Raw genomic sequence first — 24,506 nt, forward strand, 5'->3', positions numbered from 1 at the left:
GTACAGATTTGTACCTTTTTACACACATCCTATCCAAAAAGTAAAGCTAGTCCTTAGTGGTCAATAAAATGTAAGCAGACGGGTTGAAACAAGAGTTTAAATCACTGTTTTAGTTCAGCCTGTGTCCAGTTAACCTCCCTCCAGTAAGTATCAGTACTGCTCTCGTTTCAGCTGCAGAGGGAAAACATGGTCACAGGCTGGCTAAAAAAGCGATTTAAAAGCTTGTTTCAACTCTTCACTTAAGTGCATTGACCGCTAAAATGTCAAACATCTGGGAGCAGGGAAGACTACCTTTAGTCAAAAAAAGCAGAAAGCTGCTTCAACATGTTTTTAATAATACATTTTTGGAGGTTAGTATGATGACCTCATGGGACGATTTAGAACATATTTGGGCAGGCAATCGTAAAGGTAGATGTCAAACATCTGAGAGCAGGAAGAAGTACCATTACTTTTTGGATACGATGTGTTTAAAAAGGTAATAATGGGTACGGTTGGCCACCGTCCGGTGAAAACATGAAACTATATCATAAACATAAAACAAATCATAATTCTCACTAAGAAATCCCAATGGTTTGTATTATGTTGCCATTTCAGGGCCGGGTTTGAACGTATTCCAAAGCTAACATTTTTAACTCAGATCTGTGTTTCTGGGGGTCCCTGGAACAACATATCTTGATAATATAAACTGTTAGGATTTAGAAGACATTTGCAGAATATACAAAGATTTGCACAAACTTTCACGATTTTTCAAAAATAGCAGATCTACAAGCTCGTAGTGCTTGTAGATCTGCTATTTTTGAATAGCCATATAAATCTGAAGTGACACAGACGCGTTCCCGGATTGAATGGGTTAATGTTGTACATTTATCTGATATCTCTCTCTATTGAATGGAATTCAGTTTATCATTCATTTAGGTTTTATTTCCTCTCTCTGAGGATGTTAATAAACATTATTATTTAGAGTCTCACTCCACCTTTTAGTAGAACTCAGCGTCTTCTGGTCCATGGTGTCTCTGTGATGATACAGAGTTCCTCACAATGTGTTTTCTACTGCAGTATGATGTCAGAGTAGAGTCATGTAGTGATGTACCCATCTGTTTCTACTGTAGGAGGACATGAACACACACACACACACACACACACACACACACACACACACACACACACACACACACACACACACACACACACACACACACACACACACACACACACACACACACACACACACACACTTAGACTAAAGCTCCTCACAGTAACAAGTGAAGCGGTTCCGGTAGGAGACACAAAGAGTATCCTTTGTGTCTCCATACAGAACCTCTGCCGGTCATCACATTATTGTCTCAGGAATGAGACAAAAACTAATAAATATCCATGAATTAAAGACTCCATGGGGTGACTCATCCATAGAGAAAAAGATGAGATGATGGGTGAACTATTCCTTTAAGCGTTGTCTTTTCAGAATGCACCTCAGAGCCTGGAATTCAAACAGCAGACACTAAATACATAATTCATTCATCAAACTAAAACACAGCAAAAAAAGTACGGGAATGTGTCTTTGTCAACAAATACATTGTGTCTATGAATACATAAACAACATAAAGGCTTTGTTTGTGCGCTGAAACATGAAAATCAAGGCTCTATGGATGCAAAGAATAGTATTTTACTTACAAAAGTGACAACAAGTGACATGGTGAAATAAAGTGACACAGAGAGTAGATGTTTGTCCTCAGACCATCATCAACACTGCTCACTTTATTTACCATTTATAAGTAAAAGATTATGTTTGAATCCAAAGAGCCTCCATGTTCATTTCTCAGTGAGAAAAAGCCTGTTTGTTGTTCATGGACTTTCATGATGGACTCTCTACATGTCTTCAGCCCCGATGAGCCTTTAGTTTAGAGAACAAATTGTCCTATAGCTCTTTGCCTATGAATACAAACATGATCAATAATCAATATACTGTCTCATCACCTGGAGTGTAATTCCAGGTGATGAGACAGTTGGGACAAGACCAGTGTCTGGGAGGTTAACCAGAACAGAGGCTCACTGACAACACTGACCACCTTTTATTTAAATACTTATTTATTTTATATTTAATTCTCCATCTACATTTTATAAATGATGGGCCAAATACATTTATTTAAAAAAAATCATTTAAGGCCCAATATGTCTTCAAATGCTACACATTATAACAGAACCTGTGATAGATAAACAAACTGAAGGGTAACTTTAGCTCTGATAATGATGTAACATGTTCACATGTTCAAGGTTTATCTGCCTGCTGGACCTGTGTCCATCTGGGGGTCCTTTAGGAAGTAGGGGGTACAGGGGGTTTCATGTAGGATATAGCCCCCCGTTTGTGGCCATAAAAGTCTTTGAGGACTTAGAAAAGCACTATATAAATTCCAGATATTATTATTATTATTATGATTATTATATGGAGCTGAGTGATGTGTTTACACCTGATAAAAATAATGAAAATGATGCTTTTCCTCCTCAGACAATTTAACTTCTTTAACTAAATGAATGTTTGTGTTCCAGGAGCTTTGTCTGGAGCTGAGGTTCATGATTCTGAAAAGACTCTCAGAGAACATTGTGTTCCAACCTGAAGCTGGTGTCTCCATCATGGATGTGTGTCTGTTTCTCATCCTCCTCCATCTTCTTCTAACCTCCTGAAACACATGTTACAATGTAGACATTTAACCTCCTGAAACACACGTTACAATGTAGACATTTAACCTCCTGAAACACACGTTACAATGTAGACATTTAACCTCCTGAAACACATGTTACAATGTAGACATTTAACCTCCTGAAACACATGTTACAATGTAGACATTTAACCTCCTGAAACACATGTTACAATGTAGACATTTAACCTCCTGAAACACATGTTACAATGTAGACATTTAACCACCTGAAACACATGTTACAATGTAGACATTTAACCACCTGAAACACACGTTACAATGTAGACATTTAACCACCTGAAACACACGTTACAATGACATTTTTCGGTTAAATTGCAGTTATTAAGGGAAATTAATAGTTTTTTTTCTGGTTAAAAACGTCTCTAAAAACGTCTAATATAATGCATGTTTTACCTATAACTTAAATATTTAAAAAAAAACGGTTATATTGCAGTTATTAAGGCAGATAGGCTAATAATGCATGTTTTACCTCTAACTCAAACAACAATAAAACCAGCAATCTGAGGACAACAGTAACAACACACTCTCCCAGCCTGTCAACTTGTGACTGTCACAGTATTTCCACTACACAGGATCTACAGGCTATTAAAGCCAACAGCACACATTTAACCAAATTCACCCACAAATACGTTTAAGCCACTTCTATTAACCACATAATAAAAGGCAGTGCACAGTTAAAAAAAGCCATGTCTTAACTTGTGCTAAGCGTTGCCTTATATTCCTTTGTGTTGCTAATGACACAATATGTACTGTATCTAATCTAGCCGTTTTTAATTAACGGTTTAATTTGGTTATTTAGAAGCCTGTATCCGTTATCCTGTTTTTCAAGCCACCGCGGAGTGTTCAAAAGCTTCCTTGGTTTACGCGTCACAAAGTGGCTGTGATTGGTTGAGATGCGCAGAGAGGGTTTCAGAGCAGGAAGCCATGCCCATATATGTCTATGGCCATGCTTTCAAAGCACGTGGTTCTCAACCTCTGGGTCGGGACCCGACATGATTTTGGGGAGTTCCCCAGATCACAGTGAAGTGACAATTCAAGGACTTTTAAGACCTTTTTAATACCTAAATGAAAGGGGGAAAAGACCGTTACGGAATCAAAAGTATCTAACAAACTATACTATAAAAAACAATCAAACATTGGCCAAATCATCAAATACTATAAGAAGCAAAAATTGTGAACTTAGCAGATCTACAAGCTCACAATGCCTTGCAACGTGAGGCATGGTGAGCTTGTAGACCTGCTATTTTCACAACATTTATGTGGGGAACCGAGTCAAACAAAATGTAATGCCTCAACTACAACATTGCAAGTGCTTGTCAGGGTGAATGAGATGTAAAAAACAAAACATATATTAATGTGTTTATACTGATGTGTGATGTACGGTGTCACGCCGCAGTTCACTCACACTCACTCACGGGGCGGGCCGAGTCGTTGATTTATATATTGTTTTGCGGGGCGGGTTGGGGCGGGTTCGGTTCCGTGGCGGGGCGGGCAGGGCGGGGTATGAAAAACCTGACCGTCGCATCAGTAGTGTGGGGACTCATTTTAAACAAGCTCAGTGCTTAATGAGTCTTCCAGTTTAGTAGACCTTGTATAGTGAATTGTACTTCCATGTACTGTTGTCATGTCTTACTAAATAAAGTACATCAATCAATCAAAGAAGGTTGATGCTGCATCAACAAAGCTCTCTGGATAATAAGCGGCTGCCTGAGGCCTGTGTCTCACCTGTCAGTCCTTGTGGGGAATCTCCCCGGCCGGTCTCCAGCCAGAGGCAGCTTACCATCAACCTGACAAAAGGAAAGCCCAGATACATGACTGGTATATCCTGTTGACACTATGACGACAACAGCCCCGCTAAACAGACTCCAGTCCCTTCACTCGTACAACAAGGAGCACAAGAGAGGCTTTGTTCTGTCTGTGAGGACATGTCTATATAAACGTTCTGTCTGTGAGGACATGTCTATATAAACGTTCTATTCAATAGGGAGAGAGTATGAGAAATCAGAACATTATTTTGATGCTTTTCACTGTTGTACGGACAGCAGTTGAGACGCAGTCACTGATTGGCCCGATCATTTTCTTATTTCTCATACTCACTCCCTATAGGCTGAAGTCCAGACTGATACCGGGGAGGAACGAGAGGGTGAATCCACGTTATCAGTCTGGACAATGCCAGGCTAGGGGTATAACACGGAGGCAAAAGAAGAAAAGGAACAGGTGTACAACACAAACACTAAGGAAGAAGGGACATTACTAGACCTAAGAAAGTTCTCTGGTTGGGAAAGAGCAGCTGCCAAAGCCATTGCATGTCTGAGGTGCCATGCTCAACAAATGAAGGGTCTTACACTTAAGAAAGGTGAAGCCACACGTGTTGTCAACGTAACAGAACCTGAAGGTCTGGAGGGCTCTGGTCTGGAACGTCCTGCATGAGATGAGGAGAGAGAGAGGACATATATAAATATTAACATTAAACTGAATGACTGTCTGGTTACCCTGAATGACAGCTCTGTCACTATTACAATGTCTCTCCTCTATATGAACATCATTTAAATGTCTCATCTCTATATAATATACACTTTAATATCATTAAAGTGTACATTATATTATGTCTACATTCTCTACATGTCTAGTTCAATGTGCATAAAGTACTTAGGTCATTACTGTGTTTGGTCACTAGATGGCAGTCTAACAACATATAATGGACCAGGTTCTCAGTCTAACTGAAGTGATTTCTCCAACTAGATGGCTGTATATAGAACAGTTAATGATAAAACATAAACATAATCATTCTACATATTATTGTGTTCATTGTTTAGTAAACAGATCTTTCATAATGTTTCACTGATCATAGATTAAAGACTTTATGAACAAACAACATATTTATTATAGTTTAATCTCTACCAGTGAACAGGATGTAAAGAGACTCTCTTACACAATGATCACTTTGTTATTAATTAACTCTGGATCAATATTATACTGATGTTTCATTAGATTATATTCTAGAGACACAGACTGTGTTCAGTTGTAATAAGTTGTAAATGCTAGTGATTGACCAGGATAAGACAGATAATACATGTTAGTGAACATAAAGTTAAACTCATCTTGAGAGATAAAGGCTCTGGTCCAAAAAAAGATCCATTTCACTTTGGGGTGTGTGGGGTGAGGTCTGTGTCTTTTTTTATTTATATATATATATATATATAGTGTAGCCTATAGATGTGAGGAGTGAGGACACATTTACACACTCACTTGTAAACCTGTTATGTAAAGTAGTGATTTGGGTATTTGGGAGTAGTGATTTGGGTAAATAGCAGATCTACAAGCTCACAACGCCTCGCAGTGTGAGCTTGTAGATCTACTATTTTCACAATATCTTTCTTACGTAATCTAAATATAAACATACAAATACCCTGTAAACACTTATACTGTATGCTGGTTTGTTTACTGTTGAGTGAGAACATTAAAGATAAACCCCTAAATCATTAGTTGGGTCCAGACCCCCCACTGGACAAGTTGATAAGGTTGTATACCTCAGAGTCATGTGTTGTAGGATGTGGACACGGTGTGGTCTAGCTGTCTCTCCTCTCTGGGTCTAGATGGTTGTTTCTTCATCTGGTTGATCTGTGGTGTGTTAGAGGTCTGTAGCAGCTGCTAGTTCTGCTGTCTCTGCTTTACACTGATGTCTGGTGGATCCTCATCACCTGACTAGTCTGTGGAAATAATAATAATAATAAACTTTATTTGTATACAGGAAGCACCTTTCATGACATCACATGCAGCACAAAGGGCTTTATATATTTAAAAAAACGACAAAAGAGAAATGCAAGCAAAAACAGACCAAAAACATGATCAGGAACAAATTAAAAGGAGGCAAATATCAAATTAACTCATTTTGTGCCACATGACGTCTAAGACGTCACGTGGCCTGACGACCCGTGCGCCACATGACAAAGACGTCATGGGAGAAAAAAAGAAAAGAAAAAAAAACATGTTCAGAACCCAAAATATGATGATTTGAAGATGTGCTGCTCCATCCACTCCTTGTTTAACCTATAACTTAAAAAGGCTGTATCTCGCTTCCTAAGCACTTTTTTTTTACAATGAATTTTGCCTGTGGCACTCAGAGCCAAACTGCCATAAATAAGCATGGCATTGAATGAGTTAAAACAATACAGGAAAATACCAGGAACAAAACAACAAATACAATGTAATCAGCTAAAAGCAAGAGTAAAAAAGTGGGTCTTGAACTTGTTTTTAAAGCTATCTGTGGTCATTGTCTGTCTTATATGTAATAGACGCCTTATCAGACAACGTCACACTGATATGAAACAGTATGCGCGCACAGGTCAGCAGCAAAAGAACCCCACCGCTCATAAGATGTAATGTTAAAGTGGTCACAGCCTCACGTGTAAAAATGCTTCCCATCAAACTTTCAGATGATGTTTTTCTCCCAGTATGGAGGAAGAATGCTTAGGATTGTTACTGTGATCTCTGCCTCTTGAAATATATAATCCTTGGTTTCTGTTGTGTGTAAATAATGATAACAACTCAAAGCAGTTGTCCTCCAAACCCCTCCTCCAGTGTCTGTCATAAGAACGGAGGGAGTGCTCTGTGATCATGACACCAGAAGGTCTTCCACGCAGAGAACGGCCGAGAATAGCAGATCTCCAAGCTCACAGCAGTCGCATCCGTGACGCGGTTGTGAGCTTGTATGTCAGCTGTTCTCGGTGCGCGATGAAGTACATATGTCTCGCTAGGGCGCACCTCACTAGCCTACACACAGAGGAGGTTGAATGAACTGAAACCAGCAGAACCCCAAAACAGCAGGTTTGGGGATCTGTTGGGAATTCATTACATGTGCGTCCAGTCTCAATGTTTGTAAACAAATAATTGGTCTATGGGAGCTTGTTCCAGGCCGTTGGCCCATAACAGCAGAAAGCTGCTTCAACATATTTTTTATATTTCATGTTTGACACCTTGAGGAGGTCAGCACTAGATGACCTGAGGAGACGGTTTGGAACATATTTGGACAGGCAATCTAAAAGGTATGAAGGGGCTTAGAACAATGAAGTGCCTTAAAAACTATTAAAACTATTTTAAAATCAAACACTACTGTATGTTGGTTTGTTTACTGTTGAGTGAGAACATTAAAGATAAACCCCTAAATCATTAGTTGGGTCCAGACCCCCCACTGGACAAGTTGATAAGGTTGTATACCTCAGAGACATGTGTTGTAGGACCTGGGAGTGGTGTGGTCTAGCTGTCTCGTCTACGGGTACGGATGGTTGTTTCTTGATCTGCTGTGGCAGAGGTCTGTAGAGGCTGCTGGTTCTAAAAACACTGCTGTCTCTGCTTTACAGTGATGTCTGGTGGATCCTCATCACCTGACTAGTCTGTGGAAATAATAATAATAACAATAAACTTTATTAGTATACAGGAAGCACCTTTCATCACATCAGATGCAGCACAAAGGGCTTTATATATAAAAACAACAACAAAAGAGAAATCTAAGCAAAAGAACATGAACACAACATTAAACAACACAAACATTCAGATTAAAAACATGATGAAGAACAAATCAAAAGGAGACAAAGATCTAATTAAAACAATACAGGAAAATAGCAAGAACAAAACAACAAATACAATGGAATCAACTAAAAACAAGAGTGAAACAGTGGGTCTTTGAGCTTGTTTTTAAAGCTATCTATGATGGTTGCCTGTCTTATACTGCATGTAAGCAGAAAGATGCTTCAACATGTTTTTAATAATACATTTTTGAAGGTTAGTATGATGACCTGAGGGGACGATTTGTAACATATTTGGACAGGAGATCTAAAAGGTATGAATGTGATAAACAATTGTGCCTTAAAACTATTAAAACACATTTAAAATCAATCCTAAAAGTTACCAGGAGTCAGTGTAAAGATATTAAACCTGTAGTGATATGTTTTCTCATCTTGGTTTTAGTTAAAACTCTGAACAAGTTGTAGTGTGACTCTGTCAGTGCTTTACTTATGAAGGACAGAACTAAGTACATTACAGTAGTAGAGACATGACAAGAGGATGTCATGCAACTTTAGGTATTTATTATATATCTGTTCTTCTTCTTGTATTGTATATGCTGCTGCCTTGGAACAGGAAACACAGAGGCCTCTATACATAGACACCATGTACTGTAGGCAGAACCTTTGTTAACACACTAGGTAAGGAGGGGTTGTCACTTATGTATGTTTGAACATTGGTTGGTTAGAGTAGTTAGGTAGGCAGACCCCTAAGGTCAGCTGATCAGTTGCTACTAATTGAGCTCACGACTAACAAAAGGTCTAGAGGCGACCGAGCCTTCACTGTGGACACCCTGAGGCTCTGGAATAGCCTTTCTTTTAATATAAGAGCCTCTCAGTCCATAGACATTTATAAATCACTATTAAAGACTTCTACTACTTATTTTCCCTGGCCTTTGAACACAGTTAAACAGTTACATCACAACTATTGTCTGTACCACACTATGTTCTGCTATGCATGTTTTAATCGCTGCTTGTATTTATATTGTATTTTTGCACTGTATGAATTGTAACATTGTTGTTTTTTGTTTAACATTGCTCAACATCCGGTTATACAAACTGTGTTTCATTATGTTACCAATCCATCCCTATACAGTGAGTAGACCTAAAAGGGTTTCTAACACTGATAAACCCTCTTGTCTGTGCTGTAGATACTGGTGCTGTGGTCTGTGGTTGTCTTATCTCCTATCAGAACCTCTCCCTCCACCAACAGTACAGATTTGTACCTTTTTACACACATCCTATCAAAATGGTAAAGGTCTTTCTTCCTGCTCTCAGATGTTTGACATGTTAGAGGTTAATAGAATGTAAGCAGACGTGTTGAAACAAGAGTTTAAATCACTTTTTTATTCAGCCTGTGTCCAGTCAACCTCCGTCCAGCAGGTGTCAGTACTGATCCCGTTTCGGCCGCAGAGGGAAAATGGCAGAGAACTAAAGAAGCTTGTTTCAACCCGTCACTCAAAGTTTATTGACCACTAGAATGTCAAACATCTGAGCACAGGGAGGACTAGCGTTACTTTATGGATACTATTAAAGGAGCTCCTGTCTCATACAGAGCTACTGAGGAGATGAACCTGTGGTTGGACCTGGCTGACGCGCCGACACTATGTTTGATCTGATAACAAACCGCTCGCTGTGACTCAGTGTTCTAATGATACCATGCAGGCATTTCTAAATGCAAAAGACTATGTATTTACTTCACCGTGCAAACAGCATCTTTTGGGGTTCCATACACTGATCAGATAAATTAATTTGTGCCACAGGCTGTTTGAATAGCGGTAACCTGCAGTAACCTAAGGTCAAAAACCTTTGCCCTTCCGGGTCAAACCTCTTGCCCATGACAGTGAACTTGACGCCTATATAGACAACAGCGCCACCCATGGTCACACAAATCCATTAGAAAATGTTTCACCCACTTGGCTTTTACAGACACAATCTGTGGAAAAGGGTATAAATGGGTACGGTAAGGTTGACCACCGTTCTCTGGTGTCCAGCACTCTGCCAGCAGCCTATGAAGCTGAGGTTACAAACAGGTCTATAGCTGACCAGAGTAACACACTCATGTTTATAATCCACTGTGTGGCTACAGAGTTTATACATCTTCATTTCACTGATTTTATTGTTTTATTGGATCTAGTTTATTTGATATACTTATGTGTTTTATCTCTTGCTCATTTAATATTCCTATTTTGTCTCATCTGTTTAAGACAGTAGGAAGATGATATATTACACTTTTACCTTAGTGCTAGGTATACTCTTAGTTGTTTTAGAGAGAATGCACTTCAGACTTCTGGTGATTAGTAGTTTAGTTCACTACCTACAGTATGTTGAATGTACTTATTGTAAGTCTCTTTGGATAAAAGCTTCTGATAAATGACTGTAATGTAAATGTTTACCTGGTATCCTATAGGTTCACACGTACACACTGCAGACAGGACGGTGCTGGAGGACAGTGGAGGACAGAGGGCTCTGGTCTGGAACGTCCTGCATGAGATGAGGAGAGAGAGGACATATATAAATATTAACATTAAACTGAATGACTGTCTGGTTACCCTGAATGACAGCTCTGTCACTATTACAATGTCTCTCCTCTATATGAACACAATGTAAATATCTCATTTCTATATAATATACACTTTAATATCATTAAAGGTGTATATTATATTATGTCTACATTCTCTATTAAAGTGTATATTATGTCTACATTCTCTATTCAAGTGTATATTATATCATGTCTACATTCTCTACATGTCTAGTGCTATGTGCATAAAATACTTTGGTCATTACTGTGTTTGGTCACTAGATGGCAGTCTAACAACATATAATGGACCATGTTGTCAGTGTGACTGAAGTGATGTCAGTGATTTAGATCAGATTAAAGTTTATGTTCTGAAGAATGTTCTATAAAGCAGGGCTATTTCATAGAATCAAAGCTTAAAGCCTCAATCTGTGATTTATTCAACTGGGTGGCTGTCTATAGAACAGCAGAAACATGTGTTTAGATCATAAACATCATAATTCTACATATTGTTGTGTTCATTGTTTATAATGATAAAACATAAGACAGATAATGCCATGCAGACACATGTTAGTGAACATAAAGTTAAACTCATCTTGAGAGATAAAGGCTCTGGTCAAAACAGACCCACTTCACTGAGGATCTCCTTTCAAAGGAGTGTAAAACTCTGGTCACAAAATAAAACTAGAAAAAGTGCTCCTCGGAGCACAACTCTCCGCTGTTGGGAATGTTGGGAATGTTCTATCTGTATAAGTGTCCTATCCGTCCTGTCTGTATAAGTGTCCTATCCCTCCTGTCTGTATAAGTGTCCTATCCGTCCTGTCTATGTAAGTGTCCTATCCGTCCTGTCTGTGTAAGTGTCCTATCCGTCCTGTCTGTGTAAGTGTCCTATCCAATTGTTACAGTATCCGCCATTTCTCAACCATTTCGTGATTGTTCCTGTCTTACCTCACTCTTACCAGACTTGTGTTGGGAATGTTGGGAATGTTCTAATTCTTATGTTCTAACTGTCCGATCCGTCCCGTCTGTATAAGTGTCCTATCCGTCTTGTCTGTATAAGTGTCCTATCCGTCCTGTCTATGTAAGTGTCCTATCCCTCCTGTCTGTGTAAGTGTCCTATCCCTCCTGTCTGTATAAGTGTCCTATCCGTCCTGTCTGTATACTGTAAGTGTCCTATCCGTCCTGTCTGTGTAAGTGTCATATCCCTCCTGTCTATGTAAGTGTCCTATCCGTCCTGTGTGTGAGTGTTCTATCCGTCCTGTCTGTATAAGTGTCCTATCCGTCCTGTCTGTATAAGTGTCCTATCCGTCCTGTCTGTGTACTGTAAGTGTCCTATCCGTCTGTGTAAGTGTCATATCCCTCCTGTCTATATAAGTGTCCTATCTGTCCTATCTGCCAATTATGTATCAGCCATGCAGCCATTTCGTGATGGTTCCTGTCTTACCTCACTTTGACAGTGGCAAAGACACTGTCAAAGTGACGCCATGTATTTATACAGTATTTCACCGTATTGTCACATGTCACGTGAGGCTTGACCAATCGGTGTGTCATATTTAGAAAGTGAAAACAATACTCTCCTGCGGAGAGTAATAATCATATATGAACTGGAGACCCCCCACCCTGACAAGCACTTGTAACTATAGGCATTACACTTAGTTTGACTCGGTTCCACAGATAAACATTGTGAAAATAGCTGATCTACAAGCTCACAACGCCTGTGAGGCGTTGTGAGCTTGTAGATCAGCTATTTTCATAATATCTTTCTTACGTAATCTAAATATAAAGGTACAGATACCCTGTAAACACTTATACTGTATGTTGGTTTGTTTACTGTTGAGTGACAACATTAAAGATAAACCCCTAAATCATTAGTTGGGTCCAGACCCCCCCCCCCCCCCCCCGGACAAGTTGATAAGGTTGTATACCTCAGAGTCCATGTGTTGTAGGACCTGGGAGTGGTGTGGTCTAACTGTCTCTCCTCCGGGTACAGTAGGTTGTTTCTTGATCTGGTGTAGCAGCGGCCGGTAGCAGCTGGTGTTCTAAAAAACACTGCAGTGATGTCTGGTGGACCCTCATCGTCCTCACCTGTGGAAATAATAATAATAAAGTTTATGTGTGTACAGGAAGCACCTTTCATCACATCACATGCAGCACAAAGGACTTTATATATAAGAAAATGAACAACAAAAGAGAAATGCAAGCAAAATAAAATGAACACAACATTAAACAACACAAACATTCAGATTAAAACATGATGAAGAACAAATGAAAAGGAGACAAAGATCTAATTAAAACAATGCAGGAAAATAACAAGAACAAAACAACAAATAAAATGAAATCAACTAAAAACCAGAGTGAAACAGTGAGTCTTGAGCTTGTTATTAAAGCTATCTATGGTCGTTATCTGTCTTATATGTAATGGGAGGTTGTTCCAGACACATCTGTGGGACTCGGGGGTGTAAGTACATTTAATTATACAGTACACCCTCTGTTATCTCTGGACAAAGGTAAGCAAAGGTAGACGTTCATCAAAAGGGTAGTGATACATTACATTACATTATATGAGTTGTTTTTTACACTAGTCTATGACGTGCTTATTTATTATATTTGATATGTGTCTGTAGGGAGTGTGGTAGAATATATGTAGGATTGTAGGATATACTGTATGTTTTCTCTGTATTTTATGTCTTATTTCCTATGCACTTGTGCAAATGGCAAATAAAGTCTATTCTATTCTATTCTATATATTAGTCATTATAGTCACAAATGCTGCAACAGGCGCTGGGGTCTCATAAGCGTCTTTTAACCCTTTAAGACCGGGAACATATCTGTGTCATTTTACATTTCTTTGGCTCTTCAAAAATAGCAGTGTGCAGATCTTTAAATACATAAATATATATATGTGTTTTAAAGCTAACATTTTTAACTCAGATCTGTGCTTCTGGGGGTCCCTGGAACAACATATTGTGATAATATAAACTGTTAGGATTTAGATATTCAAAGATTTGCACACATTTTCACGATTTCTCTAAAATAGCAGATCTACTTTAGTACTTTTACTCAAGTAACATTTTGAACACAGGCCTTTTACTTGTATAACAGAGTATTTTTATATCGTGGTATTGCTACTTTTACTTAAGTAAAATATCTGAGTACTTCTTCCACCACTGCGCTTGAGGCGAGGTCCCCTAAACACTTAAAATAGCAGATCTACAAGCTCACAGCGCAGCACAAAGTGACGGGCTGGAACCACTGGACAAGTTGATAAGGTTGTATACCTCAGAGACATGTGTTGTAGGACCTGGGAGTGGTGTGGTCTAGCTGTCTCTCCTCCGGGTACGATCTGTTGTTTGTTGATCTGGTGTGTTAGAGGTCTGTAACGGCTGGTGTTCTATAAAACACTGCTGTCTCTGCTTTACAGTGATGTCTGGTGGACCCTCATCGTCCTCACCTGTGGAAATAATAATAATAATAAACTTCATTTGTGTACAGGCAGCACCTTTCATGTTATATAAAAAGAACAACACAAGATAAATGCAAGCAAAAGAACATGAACACAACATTAAACACAAACATTCAGATGAAAAACATGATGAAGAACACATTAAAAGGAGACAAAGATCTAATTAAAACAATACAGGAAAATAACAAGAACAAAACAACACATACAATGGAATCAACTAAAAACAAGAGTGAAAAAGTGGGTCTTTAAATCTATCTATGGTCGTTGCCGGTCTTATATGTAATGGAATATACATGCAATGGGTTGCTATGGTCTTATATGTAATGGAATAAACATGCAATGGGTTGCTATGGTCTTATATGTAATGGAATATACATGCAATGGGTTGCTATGGTCTTATATGTAATGGAATATACATGCAATGGGTTGCTATGGTCTTATATGTAATGGAATATACATGCAATGGGTTGCTATGATCTTATATGTAATGGAATAAACATGCAATGGGTTGCTATGGTCTTATATGTAATGGAATATACATGCAATGGGTTGCTATGGTCTTATATGTAATGGAATATACATGCAATGGGTTGCTATGATCTTATATGTAATGGAATATACATGCAATGGGTTGCTATGATCTTATATGTAATGGAATAAACATGCAATGGGTTGCTATGGTCTTATATGTAATGGAATATACATGCAATGGGTTGCTATGATCTTATATGTAATGGAATAAACATGCAATGGGTTGCTATGGTCTTATATGTAATGGAATAAACATGCAATGGGTTGCTATGGTCTTATATGTAATGGAATAAACATGCAATGGGTTGCTATGGTCTTATATGTAATGGAATATACATGCAATGGGTTGCTATGGTCTTATATGTAATGGAATATACATGCAATGGGTTGCTATGGTCTTATATGTAATGGAATATACATGCAATGGGTTGCTATGATCTTATATGTAATGGAATAAACATGCAATGGGTTGCTATGGTCTTATATGTAATGGAATATACATGCAATGGGTTGCTATGATCTTATATGTAATGGAATAAACATGCAATGGGTTGCTATGGTCTTATATGTAATGGAATATACATGCAATGGGTTGCTATGGTCTTATATGTAATGGAATATACATGCAATGGGTTGCTATGGTCTTATATGTAATGGAATATACATGCAATGGGTTGCTATGGTCTTATATGTAATGGAATATACATGCAATGGGTTGCTATGGTCTTATATGTAATGGAATATACATGCAATGGGTTGCTATGGTCTTATATGTAATGGAATATACATGCAATGGGTTGCTATGGTCTTATATGTAATGGAATATACATGCAATGGGTTGCTATGGTCTTATATGTAATGGAATATACATGCAATGGGTTGCTATGGTCTTATATGTAATGGAATATACATGCAATGGGTTGCTATGGTCTTATATGTAATGGAATAAACAATGGGTTGCTATGGTCTTATATGTAATGGAATATACATGCAATGGGTTGCTATGATCTTATATGTAATGGAATATACATGCAATGGGTTGCTATGGTCTTATATGTAATGGAATAAACAATGGGTTGCTATGGTCTTATATGTAATGGAATATACATGCAATGGGTTGCTATGATCTTATATGTAATGGAATATACATGCAATGGGTTGCTATGGTCTTATATGTAATGGAATAAACAATGGGTTGCTATGGTCTTATATGTAATGGAATAAACATGCAATGGGTTGCTATGGTCTTATATGTAATGGAATAAACATGCAATGGGTTGCTATGGTCTTATATGTAATGGAATAAACATGCAATGGGTTGCTATGGTCTTATATGTAATAGGAGCTTGTTCCAGGCCGTTGGCCCATAAAAGCAGAAAGCTGCTTCAACATGTTTTAAAAAAAAAAAACATTTTTGGAGTTCAGCATGAGGGGACGATTTAGAACATATTTGGTCAGGCAATATGAAAGGTACAAAAGTGCTAAACAATTGTGCCTTCAAAACAATTACAAACACATTTAAAATCAATCCTAAAAGTTACCAGGAGTCAGTGTAAAGATATTAAACCTGGAGTGATATGTTTTCTCATTTCTCATGAGAAATCCTCTTGTCTGTGCTAGATACTGGTGGTGTGGTCTGTGGCCACGGTCAAGGCAGAAGGCCCCTGACGTTTCTTCCAGTTAAGAGGGAGTTTTTCATTGCCACTGTCGCAACATTGCTTGCTCTACATGTAAAGTGTCTTGTTGTTCAGGATGGACTGTCAGGTCTCTGCTCTACATGTAAAGTGTCTTGTTGTTCAGGATGGACTGTCAGGTCTCTGCTCTACATGTAAAGTGTCTTGTTGTTCAGGATGGACTGTCAGGTCTCTGCTCTACATGTAAAGTGTCTTGTTGTTCAGGATGGACTGTGGGGTCTCTGCTCTACATGTAAAGTGTCTTGTTGTTCAGGATGGACTGTGGGGTCTCTGCTCTACATGTAAAGTGTCTTGTTGTTCAGGATGGACTGTGGGGTCTCTGCTCTACATGTAAAGTGTCTTGTTGTTCAGGATGGACTGTGGGGTCTCTGCTCTACATGTAAAGTGTCTTGTTGTTCAGGATGGGACTGTGGGGTCTCTGTTCTACATGTAAAATGTCTTGTTGTTCAGTATGGACTGTGGGGTCTCTGCTCTACATGTAAAGTGTCTTGTTGTTCAGGATGGACTGTGGGGTCTCTGCTCTACATGTAAAGTGTCTTGTTGTTCAGGATGGGACTGTGGGGTCTCTGCTCTACATGTAAAGTGTCTTGTTGTTCAGGATGGGACTGTGGGGTCTCTGCTCTACATGTAAAGTGTCTTGTTGTTCAGGATGGACTGTGGGGTCTCTGCTCTACATGTAAAGTGTCTTATTGTTCAGGATGGGACTGTGGGGTCTCTGCTCTACATGTAAAGTGTCTTGTTGTTCAGGATGGACTGTGGGGTCTCTGCTCTACATGTAAAGTGTCTTGTTGTTCAGGATGGACTGTGGGGTCTCTGCTCTACATGTAAAGTGTCTTGTTGTTCAGGATGGACTGTGGGGTCTCTGCTCTACATGTAAAGTGTCTTGTTGTTCAGGATGGACTGTGGGGTCTCTGTTCTACATGTAAAGTGTCTTGTTGTTCAGGATGGACTGTGGGGTCTCTGCTCTACATGTAAAGTGTCTTGTTGTTCAGGATGGACTGTGGGGTCTCTGCTCTACATGTAAAGTGTCTTGTTGTTCAGGATGGACTGTGGGGTCTCTGCTCTACATGTAAAGTGTCTTGTTGTTCAGGATGGACTGTGGGGTCTCTGTTCTACATGTAAAGTGTCTTGTTGTTCAGGATGGACTGTGGGGTCTCTGCTCTACATGTAAAGTGTCTTGTTGTTCAGGATGGACTGTGGGGTCTCTGCTCTACATGTAAAGTGTCTTGTTGTTCAGGATGGACTGTGGGGTCTCTGCTCTACATGTAAAGTGTCTTGTTGTTCAGGATGGACTGTGGGGTCTCTGCTCTACATGTAAAGTGTCTTGTTGCTCAGGGTGGACTGTGGGGTCTCTGCTCTACATGTAAAGTGTCTTGTTGCTCAGGATGGACTGTGGGGTCTCTGCTCTACATGTAAAGTGTCTTGTTGCTCAGGGTGGACTGTGGGGTCTCTGCTCTACATGTAAAGTGTCTTGTTGCTCAGGATGGACTGTGGGGTCTCTGCTCTACATGTAAAGTGTCTTGTTGCTCAGGGTGGACTGTGGGGTCTCTGCTCTACATGTAAAGTGTCTTGTTGTTCAGGATGGACTGTGGGGTCTCTGCTCTACATGTAAAGTGTCTTGAGACAACTTGTTGTGATTTGACACTTTAATAAAATTGAATTGAATTGAAATGTTCAAGGCGTGACAATAAAATAGCATAGTCCACTGTGTCGAACGTGGCGGAATGCTAGGTTCATTGTTTACCTGGTATCCTATAGGTTCAGACGTTCAGAGGACTAAAGCGTTGTCACTGCAGAGTGCAGACAGGACGGTGCTGGAGGACGCTGGAGGACAGTGGAGGACAGTGGAGGACAGACATATCTATGGATGGACTGTTTCAACAGAGAACTTCCTGCATGAGATGAGGAGAGAGAGAGGACATATATAAATATTAACATTAAACTGAATGACTGTCTGGTTACCCTGAATGACAGCTCTGTCACTATTACAATGTCTCTCCTCTATATGAACACAATTTAAATGTCTCATCTCTATATAATATACACTTTAATCTCATTAAAGGTGTATATTACATTATGTCTACATGTCTGGTTCAATGTGCCTAAAGTACTTGGGTCATTACTGTGTTTGGTCACTAGATGGCAGTCTAACAACATATAATGGACCAGGTTGTCAGTGTGACTGAAGTGATGTCAGTGATTTAGATCAGATTAAAGTTTATGTTCTGAAGAATGTTCTATAAAGCAGGGCTATTTCATAGAATCAAAGCTTAAAGCCTCAATCTGTGATTTATTCAACTGGGTGGCTGTCTATAGACCAGCAGAAACATGTGTTTAGATCATAAACATCATAATTCTACATATTGTTGTGTTCATTGTTTATAATGATAAAACATAAGACAGATAATGCCATGCAGACACATGTTAGTGAACATAAAGTTAAACTCATCTTGAGAGATAAAGGCTCTGGTTAAAACAGACCCACTTCACTGAGGGCTCTCCTTTCAAAGGAGTGTAAAACTCTGTTCACAAAATAAGAGAATCATATATGAACTGGAGACCCCCCACCCTGACAAGCACTTGTAACTGTAGGCATTATACTTAGTTTGACTCGGTTCCACAGATAAACATTGTGAAAATAGCTGATCTACAAGCTCACAACGCCTGCGAGGCGTTGTGAGCTTGTAGATCTGCTATTTTCATAATATCTTTCTTATGTAATCTAAATATAAAGGTGCAGATACCCTGTAAACACTTATACTGTATGTTGGTTTGTTTACTGTTGAGTGACAACATAAGATAAACCCCTAAATCATTAGTTGGGTCCAGACCCCCCACTGGACAAGTTGATAAGGTTGTATACCTCAGAGCTCATGTGTTGTAGGACCTGGGAGTGGTGTGGTCTAGCTGTCTCCTCTACTGGTACGGTTGGTTGTTTCTTGATGGTGTGTTAGAGGCCTGTAGCAGCTGCTAGTTCTGCTGTCTCTGCTTTACAGTGATGTCTGGTGGTTCCTCATCACCTGACTAGTCTGTGGAAATAATTATAATAATAAACTTTGTAGCACCTGAATACAAATATGACATCACATGCAGCCCAAAGGGCTTTATATAAAAAGAACGACAAAAGAGAAATGTAAGCAAAATAAAATGAACACAACGTCAATAAAAAGCAAGAGTGGAAAAAGTGGGTCTTTAAAGCTATCTATGGTCTTATATGTAATGAGAGCTTGTGCCATTGGCCCACACAATGGACAGGCAATCTGAAAGGTATGAATGTGATAAACAATTGTGCCTTAAAAACAATCATAAAAGTTACCAGGAGCCAGTGTTTAACCTAAAAACCTGTAGTGATATGTTTTCTCATCTTGGTTTTAGTTAAAACTCTGAACAAGTTGTAGTGTGACTCTGTCAGTGCTTTACTTATGAAGGACAGAACTAAGTACATTACAGTAGTAGAGACATGAGAAGAGGATGATAAACCCTCTTGTCTATGTTGTAGATACTGGTGCTGTGGTCTGTGGTCATCTTAGCTCCTATCAGAACCTCTCCCTCCACCAACAGTACAGATTTTACCTTTTTACACACATCCTATCCATAAAGTAAAGGTCTTTCTTCTTGCTCTCAGATGTTTGACATTTTAGCGGTTAATAAAATGTAAGCGACGGGTTGAAACAAGAGTTTAAATCACTGTTTTAGTTCAGCCTGTGTCCAGTCAACCTCCGTCCAGTAAGTATCAGTACTGCTCTCGTTTCAGCTGCATGGGGAAAATGACACAGGCTGGCTAAAAAAGCGATTTAAAAGCTTGTTTCAACTCTTCACTTAAGTAATGCACTTAAGTGAAGAGTTGAAACAAGCTTAAATGTCAAACATCTGGGAGCAGGGAAGACTACCTTTACTTTTTGGATACGATGCATGGAAAAAGGTAATACTCGATACGGTAAGGTTGGCCACCGTATCTAGAGCACAGACAACAGGGTTTCTCAGCCTCCAGTGGCTGTTTACTGACCGATAAAATGTCAAACATCTGAGATCAGGGAGGACTACCGTTACTTTATGGATAGGATGTGTGTAAAAAGGGTAATAATGGGTACGGTACGGTTGGCCACCGTTCTCCGGTGTCCAACACTCTGCCAGCAGCCTAAGAAGCCAAGCTGATCCTCAACTCAGATGGTACAGTGGGGCAAAAAAGTATTTAGTCAGCCACCATTGTGCAAGTTCTCCCACTTAAAAAGATGAGAGAGGCCTGTAATTTTCATCATAGTTATACATCAACTATGAGAGACAAAATTAGGAAAAAAAATCCAGAAAATCACATTGTCTGATTTTTAAAGAATTTATTTGCAAATTATGAGGAAAATAAGTATTTGGTCAATAACAAAAGTTCATCTCAATACTTTATTATATACCCTTTGTTGGCAATGACAGAGGTCAAACGTTTTCTGTTAGTCTTCACAAGGTTACCACGCACTGTTGCTGGTATGTTGGCCCATTCCTCCACGCAAGATCTCACCCCGTAGGATCATTTTTTTTTTTTTTTTTTTTAAGGACGGTGAGCAAAAATCCCAGAACCACGCGGGGGGACTTAGTGAATGACCTGCAGAGAGCTGGGACCAAAGTAACAAAGGCTACCATCAGTAACACACTACGCCACCAGGGACTCAAATCCTGTAGTTCCAGACGTGTCCCCCTGCTTAAGCCAGTACATGTCCAGGCCCGTCTGAGGTTTGCTAGAGAGCATTTGGATGATCCAGAAGAGGATTGGGAGAATGTCATCAGATGAAACCAAAATAGAACTTTTTGGTAGAAACTCAACTTCTCGTGTTTGGAGGAGAAAGAATGCTGAGTTGCAACCAAAGAACACCATACCTACTGTGAAGCATGGGGGTGGGAGGGACCAGGACGACTGATCCGTATAAAGGGAATAATGAATGGGGCCATGTATCGTGAGATTTTGAGTGAAAACCTCCTTCCATCAGCAAGGGTATTGAAGATGAAACGTGGCTAGGTCTTTCAGCATGACCATGATCCCAAACACACCGCCCGGGCAACGAAGGAGTGGCTTCGTAAGAAGCATTTCAAGGTCCTGGAGTGGCCTAGCCAGTCTCCAGATCTCAACCCCATAGAAAATCTTTGGAGGGAGTTGAAAGTCTGTGTTGCCCAGCGGCAGCCCCGAAACATTACTGCTCTAGAGGAGATCTGCATGGAGGAATGGGCCAACATACCAGCAACAGTGTGTGGTAACCTTGTGAAGACTTACAGAAAACGTTTGACCTCTGTCATTGCCAACAAAGGGTATATAACAAAGTATTGAGATGAACTTTCTCTGCACTGGCTCCCCGTAGCGGCTCGCATTCAGTTTAAAACCCTGGTGCTAGCCTATAGGGCAGTGAAAGGAACAGCTCCTTCTTACCTCCGGGTTTTGGTCAATGCCCACACCTCTGCCCGACCACTCCGGTCTGCCACCTCGGGGCGACTGACTCCCTCCCCACTCAACGGTCCTTCTGGTCGATCGACACGGTCACGACTTTTTTCTGTTCTGGCCCCACAGTGGTGGAATGAACTTCCCACTGATGTCAGGACAGCAGAGTCACTGCCCATCTTTCGCCGCAGGCTGAAAACCCACCTCTTCAGGAAACACTACCCTTCCTCTTTGCCTGGCCTACTTGTTGTTAACTAGTTGTAGGAACTATTGTTGTATTGTTGTATTGGATCTATTAGCTCGTGCTCATTTGATTTGGCTATTTTATCTCATGTGTTTATGAAAGTAGATAGCTGATATATTGCACTTTTACCTTTTACCTCTCTCATCTTTTTAAGTGGGAGAACTTGCACAATGGTGGCTGACTAAATACTTTTTTGCCCCACTGTATATGGTAATATGGCTGAGTCATAGTGGCATGAGGTCCACCGGCCGGGGTGCTCCTTCCATTCCGACATCTCGCCACTCCGACTAGTGGCTTCCGCGTGCGGTTAGGGTTAGGGTTAGGTATAGGGTTCGTTAACGTCGGAAAGGCAACATGTCGGAAAGGCGAAATGCACCCCCACCGGCCGGCCCTCCCTTAATCCAACTTTAATATAGGATATACATATGAACTTTTTTTCTTTTAAATAATTGCGATTAGACGATGATGTAGTAATTGTGACAGGCCTACATGTGTGTAAGCAAAGGAATAAGGTTACCATGTAAACAAATAAAAAATGATGCTTTTTCTCCTGAGACAATTTAACTTCTTTAACAGAATGAACGGCTGATGTTTGTGTTCCAGGAGCTTTGACTGGAGCTGAGGTGATTCTGAAATACTCTCAGAGAACATTGGGCCTCATGCAGCAACCGTTCTTAAGAGGACATTTCTTCTTAAACCCACTTAAGAGGTTTTTAAGAAGATGTTGGTATACTCCAATGTTTTCTTAGCTGTGATCTGTTCTTAGGTAAGAACAGAATCTACACACACTGAAGAGCACTCTTAGGCTGGCCTTTGAGTTCTTAAGTGTGATATGTTTGTGCAAAAATCTTCAATTCTACAGTTGTATAATATAGGATTTAAATCACAATCATATTTTTATCATAACTTTAGAGCAAAAAAGGTTCTCAAAAGTGTGGTCTGGGGACCCCCAGGGGTCCTTGAGGGAGTTCCAGGGGGTCCACAGCAAACGAGGAAAAGTTTAATCACTTTAACCCTATTTCATACTTTGTTTGAAAATAGCCGATAAGCTCACAACGTGTCCCATTACTGGCCATTTTGAGCTTGTAGATCGGCTATTTTCGAAAAATGTTGATAAATCTTGCAAACATTTCCCTGGCAGAAACTATTTTCAGGTGGGGGTCTGCAGCCAAATGCATGTCAATGTGGGGGTCCTTAATATGAAAATGTTTGAGAACAACTGCTTTAGAGTTTTCAACGGGTCTAAAATTACAGTCTAAGCCAAACGGACCCGGTTGAGTTGAAACCCAAGCCCCATACCCACCCTCATCGCCCCCCCCCCATACCCCCACCCCCATATCCCCGACATTCGCCACATCCCCATTTTCCCGTCCCCTTTCTACCTGAAAGCCCCCCTATACCCACCCGTCACACCCATCCCCATCCCCCCACACAGCCCCCTACACCCCTCCTTGCACCACCATATCACCCACCACACCCCTATTTCCACCCCATTACATACCAAGCAGCTGCTACCTTAAAGACCCTCCATATCCACCCACCAGCTTTCAGTAATAAAATGTTTTATATCCACTACTAACGCTACTGATAACATGCTAATTTCAGGAAATTTACATTGATGTCTAGTGGTGATATGTTGATTAATGTGAGAGAAATAATAAAATACATTCATTAATTAAATTAAATAATTTGCTGTTCACTTCAGAAGTACCTCCACAGAACTATTGATTTATGTATTTTTATGTTTGGAGTCTGGTGTTCAACCATCTTTAGACTTATAGTTTAGGTACTGCAGGCAGGGCCATGCAGTCATGCCTTATATGGGGATTGGTGGGGAGGCTACCTGGTAATTAGGATTAATAACTGGCACACTCCTTCAAGTTACAAGGATTGGGATTCATCATCATAAGAACATAAGTTACGAACAATTCTGCCCTTTAACACATATACTGCCAATCCCGAGATATCTCGGGACATTAAATCCACCTGTTACCTGCGTATCCCGAGATATCTCGGGATCGTCTTTTTATGTGGTTTAATAACGAAAAAAAAATGTTTTGGTACCATCCTTGATTTTTTTTTTTCCCCATGACGCTTCCGACCCATCCTATGAGAAAATTTCCGACAACCGTTTCCGGTTCGTTTTTTATCCTGAAAAAACGTTTTTTCCCTGGTTTTGGCTAAAGATCATGGTTTTCACACGGTTTAAAAAACGAATGGTAAGCTCCGGTTGTATTTTCTTTTCTTTGATCGACGAACGGTTATCCTCTTTGTGTTTAAAAACGATCTGATAGCCGATCGGATGCTAAGCTAATCTAAGATGGCCGGTGGGGAAACGTCACAGCCACGTCACAGCCAAACG

General features: G+C 39.9%; 1 protein-coding gene across 3 annotated transcripts in view; it reads right to left on the reverse strand.

The window, feature by feature from the left end:
* The window catches only part of LOC311049959 (actin, cytoplasmic 1-like), a 54,646-nt gene that overhangs the window by 24,450 nt on the left and 5,690 nt on the right, over positions 1–24,506 (reverse strand). For 2 of the 3 annotated variants that reach the window (XM_084063922.1, XM_084063918.1), the window contains exons 4-7: positions 19,345–19,510; positions 18,226–18,373; positions 14,095–14,244; positions 5,099–5,136 (exon numbers count right to left, since the gene is read on the reverse strand). The gene's annotated coding sequence lies outside the window, so the exon portion shown is untranslated. Of the gene's footprint in view, positions 1–5,098; positions 5,137–14,094; positions 14,245–18,225; positions 18,374–19,344; positions 19,511–21,891; positions 22,014–24,506 lie in introns of those variants that run through there. The other variant, XM_084063919.1, reaches the window with a different exon arrangement.

Source organism: Gymnoscopelus microlampas (assembly GCF_963454915.1).
Source record: "Gymnoscopelus microlampas genome assembly, chromosome: 8".
NCBI lineage: Eukaryota > Metazoa > Chordata > Actinopteri > Myctophiformes > Myctophidae > Gymnoscopelus > Gymnoscopelus microlampas.